Source organism: Podarcis filfolensis, assembly GCF_964270895.1.
Source record: "Podarcis filfolensis genome assembly, chromosome: 12".
Classification (NCBI taxonomy): Eukaryota; Metazoa; Chordata; class Lepidosauria; order Squamata; family Lacertidae; genus Podarcis; species Podarcis filfolensis.
In genome coordinates this window covers 53,351,338-53,364,341 of record NC_139614.1, presented here as the reverse complement: position 1 = coordinate 53,364,341, position 13,004 = coordinate 53,351,338, and the positions used below count along the sequence as shown (strand labels likewise).

The 13,004-nt window shown below is 46.9% G+C and overlaps 1 long non-coding RNA gene across 1 annotated transcript; it reads right to left on the bottom strand.

Annotated features, from left to right (window-relative positions):
- Positions 1 to 1,391: 1,391 nt before the first annotated feature.
- LOC310746275 lies at positions 1,392 to 9,890 on the bottom strand. The gene is made up of 2 exons (XR_014540564.1): positions 8,948 to 9,890; positions 1,392 to 1,721 (listed from the first exon to the last, which is right to left on the bottom strand). It is a non-coding gene; the product is annotated as an uncharacterized lncRNA (long non-coding RNA).
- Positions 9,891 to 13,004: the final 3,114 nt, after the last annotated feature.

Here is a 13,004-nt window from a genome sequence, read left to right as displayed (position 1 = left end):
GCGCATTGAATAAAAATAAGGGGGTGGTGGAAGAAGGGGCGGAGCTTCATGCTCCGGCACCGGGGGGCAGAGCACAGGCGGGGGTGGGGCTGGCTCGCATCCCGGGGCCATGGCGTGCGACCTGGGGGCATGGCGCCCAGCACGGGGGGGGGGGGGGCAGCCACGATGGCACCTAACCAGGACAGAGCTGTCAGAATCGGTGCGCAACCCCAGCACTCCTCTTCCTGGGGGCGACCACCGAGACCACATAACACCGGTCTTGAAAGACCTACATTGGATCCCAGTACGTTTCTGAGCACAATTCAAAGTGTTGGTGCTGACCTTTAAAGCCCTAAATGGCCTCGGTCCAGTATACCTGAAGGAGCGTCTCCACCCCCATCGTTCTGCCCGGACACTGAGGTCCAGCTCTGAGGGCCTTCTGGCGGTTCCTTCCCTGTGAGAAGTGAGGTTACAGGGAACCAGGCAGAGGGACTTCTCGGTGGTGACGCCCACCCTGTGGAACACCCTCCTGTCAGATGTCAAGGAAATAAGCAACTACCTGACATTTAGAAGACATCTGAAGGCAGCCCTGTTCGGGGAAGTTTTTAATGTGTGACATTTTGATGTATTTTTAACCCTTGTTGGAAGCCACCCAGTGTGGCTGGGGAAACCCAGCCAGATGGGTGGGGAACAAATAATAAATGATTAGTATTACTACTATTCCTCCGCCAGTGGGTGGAAGCATAAAGAAAAAAATGAGAAGTCAGTTTCGAAAAACTGTTCGCACTTGTTTCATCTGTTGTGCAATGATGCTCACCACCAGATCAGGCGCTGTTGCAAGACGCTGACAAAGTTGAAGGTTCAATGCTGCACATGTGGTGGATGTGTCACAAAATTAAGGGATTTGGAATGTTATTTACAATGAACTTAAAAGAATGTTTAAGGCGTCCTTCTGCAAAAAAACCCAAAACCCAGAGGCTTTTCTCCAGGGGATATTCGTCCCAGATAGACCAAAAAAAAAAGCGAGAGAAATATTTTTGTATTGCTACAGTAGCTGCAAGAATACTAATTGCCAGTAACTGGAAAGGAGAAACTGGAGTGGCAAACTAAGTTGTTAGAGCACGCCGAGTTGGCAAGAATTACAGATAAATTGAGAGGTAATACACACCAAGCATTTATTAGGAAACGGGATATGAAAAAAAAAAACCTTATTGAATATTGCGGCAATATGACGTCAGTGGCAGGACTTGAGTGACTTCTATGTTAGGATGAACAACGATGAGACATAATAACACTGATCGAAATTAATAAAAAGTAAATGAAGATTAATAGTTCGCTAGTCAGATTAAATGGTAAATACACAATGAGGTGACTGGAAGTTGTTAGAAATTTAAGAAGAATGTAGAGAGATATGATATAACAGTTTCATTTATTTTTCTTTATTAATTCTTATGTTTGTTACTTTTTTTTAACCTTAATAAAGCACTTCTTTAAAAAGGCAATGTCTCCCCTGGATCCGGTGGTTGTGCTGGAGAGGAGAGTTTTTCCTGGAATTGGGTGAACCCATTTTGATAGAATTAGCAACAAACGAAGAATCAAAATTTCAATTCAAAGATGGCTACCAACAGTTCTGGCGGCAAAAGCAGATACCTGCACTTTATTCTGGATTGTGGGGTTTTTAATTGCATTTCCTTCATCATCTTTAGTGGAACGTGGTTTCGGTGCGGCCACAAATCTGTCAACTGAAAAAAAGAACGAAAAACCATGGCAGAAGTTTGACCAAAGCAGTGATTGAACTGAGAGGAAAATGACAGTTTTAAACAACGCAGAGGTTTGAGCGAAGTACCTTCACACAAGGGAATATCTGAGAGCTCTGCATCCTTTGTCTCTCTCACATGAGGCAGCTGAGGAATGGGAGGTGTTTGAGTAGACTGAGAAGGGAGAAACACTGAGAAGAAAAAAGTAGATGTTTTAAACAGCAGATGTTTGAGTAAAGCAGGGATGGAGAGACACAGAGGGAAATGGTGGTTTTAAACAACGGAAATTTGAGTAAAGCAGAGGTTTGAATATCGGAAGCAGGGGGTGGCACTGAGGGGCGGGAGCGACCGTTTAAAACAAAGTTTGAGGACAGTGAGAAAAAAGTTTGGAAATACTGTGTTGTGCCATTTTTTTATGTTAGCTTGTGTGTAAGAGAATCCACAGAAACGATCTTCTGAAATAATTTCTCACTTATTTGTGGAACGACATCATTAAGATATGAGATGATATTAGGGGCAGAGGGAGCAACTGAATAGCTCAGTGCCAGATTTACGTATAAGCTAAGCAAGCTATAGCTTAGGGGCCCACTATCTTGGCCCCTCTAAAAGAAATTAAGGGGGGAAAACCCCGGATGTACATTTCCAAAATATAAGATACAAAACAAATAAAATAAAACCTGCACACAGCAACAGTGTTTTGTGTTGTGTAGGCTCCTGTGATGTAAGTCATGGGCCCTGCCTGCTAGCCTGCTCCCTCAAATATCACTGGTTTGCTCATTTCTATATATAGGGTGCCTACATTCTGCTGTTTGTAGTTTTTAGTAGTTTGCATCATATATTTACATCTATTATTATTTCATATTATAGCAAGTTCCTAGAGACTAGATTATGAGTCTTTGTAACTTACATTTCTAAAGGAACTTTTGCTATTGCCAAATGCCAATGTGTTTGCATTAAGTTCGTTATGAATAAAAAAAATCATTTTAAGTTAGAGCTTAATAAAAGTATATCAATAATTATTAATATACTTCTTAATTTTATTTCAGTTCAACAATTACTTTGATAAAATACATATTTTGTTATGTGCAAATGGCTTGAGATACCTATGAGGTCCATAAATTACCGTGTAGCATATATTCAACACAAAAAGCAACGACAATTTGTTGTTAACGAAGGACAGCTGGACATAGAAAGGGCCCCATTACCTTCAGTAGCTGAGGGCCGCATCAAACCTAAATCTGGCCCTGGAGTAGCTCAAGGACAGGCATTCATGAGCTCTTGACCTACAACCAAAAAGCCCATGCTCCTTGTAGGTACTAATATGGTGGTCGAATCACTGGGGTGCCACGTTGTCAGACAAGCTTAAAACCTCTGGGATGCACACCAGGACACCCTTTGAGGCAAGTCTTGCTATTTTCCAAAGAGAGCATGGCAGTAGCTGAGGCCGAGAGCTGAATCTGTAGCTTCGTTGTGCAGAAACCTTTATGCGCAATTGAAATCCCACTCAAAGCCTTCATGCAAGGCTTCTTTGGCATGAAATTCACCCAGGGAGAACAGCTCCCAGGGCTTCTTGGTGGCGTCCCAGATTCACACGGTGTTTGGACAGAGCACATAAACATGCGTCTCCCTCGAGTGCCGTTTGCGTCGATATTAAACTCTCAGGGTGGCAGAGATCCCCTCCCGAAAGGATGCTGAGTTCACCTCGGAGGGTTTATGCGCAATCTGGCAGATGCCATCCATCACCACCTGTTAGCCTTTGGTGACCCTCGGGAGCACAGCTGTATAAAATGTACAGTGTGGTCGGCAGCCAATGGAGTGAGCCGGCCCAGCAAACGGTATGTGAGCAACTTGTAACTATTAGTCTTGGAAGCTACGCCTGCTTTTCGCCCAGACTCTGAGGGCGTCAGAAGGTTTGAGCTGAGCTCCTAGCTTCATACACACCCCAGGGCTTGCTAACCTCATCCTCTGTGAGTTCATCAGCACGGCTGCCCAAGACTTCTCAGGCTATGGCAAGCGACATAAGTTTGGCATGGGTTTATTAACATCGTTCCCTCTGATCCACTCGGAGAGCCTGTGTGGTGTAGCGGTTAGCAGGCTGGACTGCGACCTGGGAAGGTAAAAGGTGAAGGGACCCCTGAGCATTAGGTCCAGTTGTAGCCGACTCTGGGGTTGCGGCGCTCATCTCGCTTTACTGGCCGAGGGAGCCGGCGTACAGCTTCCGGGTCATGTGGCCAGCATAACTAAGCTGCTTCTGGCGAACCAGAGCAACGCACAGAAATGCTGACCTGGGACACCAGGGTTCAAATCCCCGCTCAGCTATGAGAGCCAGTGTGGTGTAGTGGTTAAGAGCGGTAGTCTCGTAATCTGGGGAACCGGGTTCCCGTCTCCGCTCCTCCACATGCAGCTGCTGGGTGACCTTGGGCCAGTCACACTTCTCTGAAGTCTCTCAGCCCCACTCACCTCACAGAGTGTTTGTTGTGGGGGAGGAAGGGAAAGGAGAATGTTAGCCGCTTTGAGACTCCTGAAGGGGAGTGAAAGGTGGGATATCAAATCCAAACTCTACTCTACTCTAAATGATGAAGAAATAATAATAATAATTTTTATTTTATATATTGTGATCTTTTTTATGTGAACCGCCCTGAGGCCTCCGGGTATAGGGAGGTATATAAATTCAAATCATCATTATCATCATCATCTCACTGAGTGACATTCGGACGGTCACTGCCTCTCAACCTAAGGGATTAAATTAGGGATTAAATTAGGAGGGGGAGAATTATTTTATTTACCTGTGAGATTTTTATTCTAAGCTAAGCCACGTATGAATAATTCTCCGAAAATTCAATCATTACAGACAACCAGTGATATGAGGAATAAAGATCCACATGGCGTTAGTTGGAAGTCAATTTCTTTTTTCCTTTTTTCCTTTCCCCCTGTTCTTTTTTTGGTGTTGTTTTTTGTTCTTTCCCCCCCTTTTTCTACTCATGTAAAAACACGCTGATTCTCAGACCGTCCACGGGCCAGATTTAGAAGGCGATTGGGCCAGATCTGGTCCCCGGGCCTTAGTTTGCCTACCCATGCTCTAAAGGGCCTGGAAATGTTGCTACCCCATCTCCTTTTTCTTTCCGCCCCCAAAATAAGCTAGGCTCTCCTCTCTCAGAATTTGCCTAGGGAATTATGAACCTGCTAGCTCTGAACAAAATCCAAGCCAGGGGAAAGGGCAGGGGCTGGATCAAGCTCACCTTGGTCTGTGGTTGGGTTTAACAAGCCCTTGAAGTTCATTCCCGAGTCTAGTTGACTCAAGAGTCCCAGTGTCCAAAAGCCAGAAAAACTTTCTAGGAACCAGACCGGAGGGAAGCGGAGGAACTTGTATAGGCCACTGAGAGGAGCACCCTGTCTGGTTGTTGTCTGGATGAACTTCATGCCCATTCCTACCTACCTACCAACCAAGCATTTTATCTCCAGAATCAATTGAATCAATTCAAAACCACTGAATTGATTTTTTAAAAAAGTAAACACAGCCTTGAATCACAGAAATGAAGAGTTGGAAGGGATCCCGAGTGATGTCTAGTCCAGGCACCCCTAAACTCGGCCCTCCAGATGTTTTGGGACTACAATTCCCATCATCCCTGACCACTAGTCCTGTTAGCTAGGGATGATGGGAGTTGTAGTCCCAAAACAGCTGGAGGGCTGAGTTTGGGGGTGCCTGGTCTAGTCCAAACCCCTGTAATGCAGGAATCGCAACTGAAGAAATACTTTCAGGTGGAGACCCAACCTCTGCTTAAAAACCTCCAATCGTCCACCACCTTCTGAGGTCTAAAACCTCGGCTCCAAAGCAAATCAAAGATTCAATGTGGTGCTCTCTCACTCTCCCATCTCATTTACATTTTTTTTGGTTCTGTGGGCAGGATGCAAACAAGGCCAGATTTAGGTTTGATGAGGCCCTAAGCCAGGCATAGCCAAACTCGGCCCTCCAGATGTTTAGGGACTACAACTCCCATCATCCCTAGCTAATAGGACCATTGGTCAGGGATGATGGGAATTGTAGTCCCAAAACATCTAAAGGGCTGAGTTTGACTACGCCTGCCCTAAGCTACTGAAGGTACTGGGGCCCTTTATATGTCCAGCTGTCCTTTGTCAACAACAAATTGTCACTGTTTTTTGTGTTGAATATATGCTATATGGTAATTTATGGACCTAATAGGTATCTCAAGCCATTTGCACATGCAGAATGTAGGCACTCTGTATATAGAAATGAGCAAACCAGTGATATTTTAGGGAGCAGGCTAGCAGGCTTACATCATAGGAGCTTACACAACACAAAACACTGTTGCCGTATGTAGGTTTTATTTTATTTGTTTTTTATATTATATTTTGGAAATGTATATCCAGGGTTTTTTTTCCCTTTAATTTTTTGGGTGGCCCCCAAGAGAGTGGGGCCCTAAGCTATAGCTTGTTTAAAAGTAAAGGTAAAGGGACCCTTCTCAGGCTATGGCAAGCGACATAAGTTTGGCATGGGTTTATTAACATCGTTCCCTCTGATCCACTCAGAGAGCCTGTGTGGTGTAGCGGTTAGCAGGCTGGACTGCAACCTGGGAAGGTAAAAGGTGAAGGGACCCCTGACCATTAGGTCCAGTCGTGGCCGACTCTGGGGTTGCGGCGCTCATCTCGCTTTATTGGCCGAGGGAGCAGGCATACATGTCATGTGGCCAGCATGACTAAGCCGCTTCTGGCGAACCAGAGCAGCGCACGGAAACGCCGTTTACCTTCCCGCCAGAGCGGTACCTATTTATCTACTTGCCCTTTGACATGCTTTTGAACTGCTAGGTTGGCAGGAGCAGGGACTGAGCAACGGGAGCTCACCCCGTCGCGGGGATTCGAACTGCTGACCTTCTGATCGGCAAGACCTAGGCTCTGTGGTTTAACCCACAGTGCCACCTGCGAGCTTATACATAAATCCGGCACTGGTTGCAAAGCATGTTGCTGGCCGGCTCAGAGAATAGCCACCCCATTGTTTAGACCTCCTTATGGATTTGTTGCTCCTGCCCTCAAGACTCTTGTTCTTCTCACCACCTCTGCCTATACGCTGCAGGCCATTTTACACCACATCAGATGACCACCGGCTTTGCGCATGAGCCAAGAATTGGGGTGGCTTCCAACTCACCATAAACTGCTGCTGGCTCCTGACCTCTGAGAGCCCTTTCCTCGCAAGGTTCCCATTGCAAAATTCGTAGCCGTTGAGTCACCCCAGTGAGCTCACCTCTCCATGTGGACTTGGTGCGACATCATCACAATGGCATTCCCATGCCTTCGAAGGTGGAAAAAATGTCAGAGAGGCCAAGGACTCTCAGGAACTCAGCCTTGAATGTATTTCATGGAAGTAGTGCCAAAAAAAGAGAGAAATTCTTCATGGTGGCTCGTGGGTTTCCTGAAGGAGAAGCTTGCTTCTGAACCAGGTGAAATTTCGGTCTGATTCAGTAAGCAAATTCTCATGGAGCTGAGATTTCACTTGAAGCTTCATTGAGTAGTTGTGATGGCTCATAGTAGTCAATAGCCCTACAATAGCTATGTTCTACCTCCACTGTTGGGACGCGGGTGGTGCTGTGGGTTAAACCACAGAGCCTAGGGCTTGCCGATCAGAAGGTTGGCGGTTCGAATCCCTGCAAAGGGGTGAGCTCCCATTCCTCAGTTCCTGCTCCTGCCAACCTAGCAATTCGAAAGCATGTCAAAATGCACGTAGATAAATAGGTACCGCTCCGGCGGGAAGGTAAACGGCGTTTCTGTGTAACAGCTTGTGAACCACCTTGAGTATTGTAAGATAGAAAGACGGTATACAAATTAAAAATGATGATGATGATGATGGAGGTTTTGAAGCAGAAGTTGGATGTTCATCTGCCAGGGATTGTCGAGCTGTGATTCTTACATTGCAGGGGGTGGAACTAGACATAGCTGTCAACTTACAGATTTGAAAATAAGAGACCAGCAGCCTCGAAAATAAGGGATCAGCAGCCAAAATAAGTGATTTTCCGGGCACAGGTATGTTCAACTTCTGAGCCCCTCTGAGCCAAAGGCAGAAAGCCAAGCCAGCAGCCAAATGAAGCCTCATCAATAAGGGACAGCAGCGGGACATGGCACTGGGATAAGGGACTGTCCCGCCAAATAAGGGACACTTGACAGCTATGGAACTAGGTGAACTTTCCAGCTCTACTATTCTATGATTCTATGATTCTGACAGTTGCGTGGCTACTGTACAAAAGGCAAGAGGCATAGCTGTTGCACACAGCAAGCACCTGCATGCTCTAAAATCTCACAAGGCACAAGAGTCTCTGGAGTGAGCTGGCCTTGCCACATCTTTACAAGCTTGGAAGGTAGGCATCCCAATTCGTTGGGACATCTCTGTCACTTCCGTGCCGTTCTGAATCAGTCTTTGCCCTGATCTCAGGCTCCTTAAATCAGCCTTTCTCAACCTGTGGGTCCCCAGATGTTGTTGAACTACAACTCCCATCACCCCTAGCTAGCAAGGCCAGAGCTCAGGGATGATGGGAGTTGTAGTCCAACAACTTCTGGGGACCCACAGGTTGAGAACCACTGCCTTAAACGGAGACAGCTGTTTCTAGCCTCATCTTTCCTGCCACCTACCCTGCGCGTAGTGGCTGCTGGGACTCTTCACCTGTTCCTGAGCCTGTAAATCTTCTCTGCCTCTATAAAGATCTCCTCCTTATTCTTGTGGTTTGGGTGGGAGCCAAGACACTGGCTGTCAGCAACTTCCCCCAAATTTCAGAAGGGAGACATTCCCAACCCTACCTGGAGATTCCGGGGATTGAACCTGGAACCTTCTTCATTCAAGGCAGATGTTCTGCCCCTGGGCTATGGACCTTTCCCTAGCAACCTGTTGAGCTTCCAGGGTGATAGCCCTGATCAGTTGCGGCAGTTCTTAATCTCTCAGCCTGGCCTTTTGAGAAGCCTTCCCAGTGCTGAGCAACAGAGGCTCCCTGCTCTGCTGAAAGTCTCTCTCTTTCTCTCTCTGTCATACACATTAAAAGAAATGATAATCATAACTTCTGGCTTGCCCTGCATGGAAAAAAAAAACCCTTTCACGATCCTACAGCTGTTCTCACTCTGGCATTTATAATTTTATTACTCAAATATGAGCTTTTGTTCGCCGTCCAAGTGTAATGAAAACATAATATTTCAATATAAAAATCCCCATTTACCTTTCAAGCCGCTTTCCTGTCCAACAACGTTCCCTAGCAATTTGTGTCCAAGCTGGGTCTCTCTCCCATTATTCATGTCTTCCCCGGGCTCGTTCACATTAATAGGTGCTAATTCTCCCTCTGTGACATCATCAGGGGTTCCCATGGCAACCAGCTGTGATGTCACAAACACAAGACAATGGCCCCTGGCGAAGAAGGGAAAACCTGCGGGGAGAATGAGTAATGATGCAGCAGCTGGAACGGCCCATCAGCAAAAATATCTCTGGGCCCAAAAGCGTACCCACAAGTTGACGTCATGTGATCGTTTCTCAGCAGGCAAAGCCCGGGGCTGGATGGATGGATGGGGTGTAGACTTAACGCTGTTGCACTGGGGATTTGCTGGTGAATAATATGATGTTTGGTGATGAGCGTTTCATCAGGCTACATCCGCATGGCTGTGGTCTCAGCACGCCTCTCGATACCCATTACTGGGAACTGCAGGTGGGGAGAAGGTTTCTCAGCTCTGGTTCTGCTTGTGGACCTCCCACAAACTTCTGGCCGGCCGCTATGAGGACAGCATGTTGGATTAGATGGGCCTGTAGTGGTGGCTTTTGATGCACTAACTCCAGCCTCAGTCCACTCCTTGTGAAAGTCCCCAACACGTTCGAATGGTCTTTTCCTGACAATCCTCTCCAGGCTGCGGTCATCCCTGCTGCTTGTGCACCTTTTTCTTCCATGCCTTCCCCTTCCGCATAACTTTCCATTAATGTGCTTCGTTACAGCACTTTGGGAACATCCAACTTCTTCTGCAATTACCTTTTGAGGCTTTCCCTCTTTATGGAGGGTCTCAGTGATGGCTTTCTGCACAACTGTCAGGTTAGCAGCCTTCCCCATGATTGTGCTTCCAGACTGAGAGACCATTTAAAGGCTTAGGAACCCATTGCATGTGTTATGGATTGAACAGCTACTGCCCCTTTTCACAATATTCTAATTTTCTGAGATTGTTAATTTGGGGGTTTCATCAGCTGTACGCCATAATCATCACAATTATAACAAATAACAAATTATAACAAATTATAACATATCTCGCTTTGCATGTCATTAGTCTATCTCATATATAGTTTCACCTAAGTTGAATTACTGAAATAAATGAACTTTTCCACGATATTCTAATTTTTCAAGTTTCACCTGTATTATCCTTCAGAAACACAGATTGAAATTAGTGATGACCACTGATTTGGCTACACACCAAGTAAGGCTTTCCAAACACCAGTTGCTGGAAACCACAGGATAATAATAATAATAATAATAATAATAATAATAATAATAATAATTTATTATTTATACCCCGCCCATCTGGCTGGGCCTCCCCAGCCACTCTGGGCGGCTTCCATAAAAACCAAAAATACAATAAAATATCACACGTTAAAAACTTCCCTGAACAGGGCTGCCTTAAGATGTCTTCTGAATGTCAGGTAGTTGTTTATCGCTTTGACATCTGCTGGAAGGGCGTTCCGCAGGGCGGGCGCCACTACCGAGAAGGCCCTCTGCCTGGTTCCCTGTAGCTTTGCTTCTCGCAATGAGGGAACCGCCATAAGGCCCTCGGAGCTGGACCTCAGCGTCCGGGCAGAATGATGGGGGTGGAGACGCTCCTTCAGGTATACTGGACCGAGGCCGTTTAGGGCTTTAAAGGTCAGCACCAACACTTTGAATTGTGCTCGGAAACGTACTGGGAGCCAATGTAGGTCTTTCAAGACCGGTGTTATATGGTCTCGGCGGCCGCCCCCAGTCACCAGTCTAGCTGCCGCATTCTGGATTAGTTGTAGTTTCTGAGTCACCTTCAAAGGTAGCCCCACATAGAGCGCATTGCAGTAGTCCAAGCGGGAGATAACCAGAGCATGCACCACTCTGGCGAGACAGTCCGCAGGCAGATAGGGTCTCAGCCTACGTACCAGATGGAGCTGGTAAACAGCTGCCCTGGACACAGATTTGACCTGTGCCTCCATGGACAGCTGTGAGTCCAAAATGACTCCCAAGCTGCGCACCTGGTCCTTCAGGGGCACAGTTACCCCATTCAGGACCAGGGAATCCTCCACACCTGCCCGCCTCCTGTCCCCCAAAAACAGTACTTCTGTCTTGTCAGGAGGGGAGAAGGTCCTTGTGCTCAGGACCTGCCTGTGGGTTTCCTGGATTAGATGGGGCACTGGCCTGATCCAGCAGGCTCTTCTTCCATTCTTAAGCAGCAGCAGTAGGAATGTATTGGAGATGGCATAATAATAATAATAATAATAATAATAATAATAATAATAATAATACATTTTTATTTATACCCTGCCCTTCCCAGTTCAGGAAACTGGGCTCAGGGCGGCTAACAACAAATTTAAAACACTTGGGAAAGCAGGGTGCAAATATTAAATCGCACCAGTCACAACTCTTGCTTACAGGGCTCCCTGGGTCCTTGTTGGCTTGGTACTTTTGTTGACCCTCTCCCAGCATCAAAAATACCCACTGCAGTTCAACAAGGTCAGCCGTACAGCCCATCATCTCCTCTGGCACTCTTGTAGCTTTCCAAGAAGAGGGACCCAAGGGCGGGGCTTTATCAGAACGCAACAGCAACAAAGCCTATCTCTATCCCGTCACTCACGGCACAGGCGTCTATCTTTAGACGCGCTGATATCGCCTTTTCTCACAGCAGGGAGAGGCGAGAAGGCTGTTGTCTCAGAGGCTTAACACACCCAGCCTTGGCCTCAGCTGACACTCTCTGTTTGGCCATATGGAAAAACGAGGAGGGATATTGAAGTGAGAAAGGACATAAGGACGTGAAAGGAGCCAGCCGGGCCAATGGCCCTCCCAATCTAGTATCCTGTTCTCACAGTGGCCAAAGAGATGCTTGGGGAACACCTGCAAGCAGGATTCAAGCACAGGAGCCTTCTCCCCTTCTTCGGTTTCCAGCAACTGGTATTCGCAAGCATTGCTGCCTCTGACTCTGCAGGCAGAGCATAAACATCAGGCTTCTTCTTCTTCTTCTTCTTCTTCTTCTTCTTCTTCTTCTTCTTCTTCTTCTTCTTCTTCTTCTTCTTCTTCCCTCTCTGTGGTGATCACACAGGGTCCCCGGACATTTCACCGTCTATTGATCCCTGTGCCACCACTTTATCTCTCGCTGCCACCACCCAGGCCCTACCTGGGACAATACTGAGTCCAGTCCGGGTTAAACTGGAACATAAACTTCTGTTTATTTATTGCAGTTTAACAAGCGTATGGTTTCATGAACGGTATCGGTCAATTACAATCATGGGGTGCCTATCCTATAACTTCTGCTACCTGCTCTCACTCACTAAACCATCTCTCAGTTATTTACTTGTCTTCCTAGCTCCTAACTGATACTGACTGAGCCTATTTCGCTACACCAACTCAACCAACCCACAGGCTCTTTCCCAATCCACTCCTACTTCAACCAACCTCCCAACGAACTCCTCCCTTCGCCCCTCCCAGAGCTGGTTTTATAGTCCCTCTGACTCCACCCCCTGGGTTCTGATTGGGTAACTTGTTTAACTATTTCACCTCCAGCACTCTCATATGTTGAAGACAGGAGTGCCTTGCGTGCTCTGGTCCATGGGGTCACGAAGAGTCGGACACGACTAAACGACTAAACAACAACACTCTCATATGTTAACATCACACTCGCCCATCTGGCTGGATTTCCCCAGCCACTCTGGGCGGCTTCCAACAAGAGATTAAAAATACATTAAAAATATCAGTAGCCATCAGTAGCCTAAAGTAAAGGTAAAGGGACCCCTGACCATTAGGTCCAGTCGTGACCAACTCTGGGGTTGCGGCGCTCATCTCACTTTACTGGCCGAGGGAGCTGGTGTACAGCTTCCGGGTCATGTGGCCAGCATGACTAAGCCGCTTTTGGTGAACCAGAGCAGCACACGGAAACGCCGTTTACCTTTCCGCCAGAGCGGTACCTATTTATCTACTTGCACTTTGACGTGCTTTGGAACTGCTAGGTTGGTAGGAGCAGGGACTGAGCAATGGGAGCTCACCCTGTCACGTGGATTCAAACCACCGACCTTCT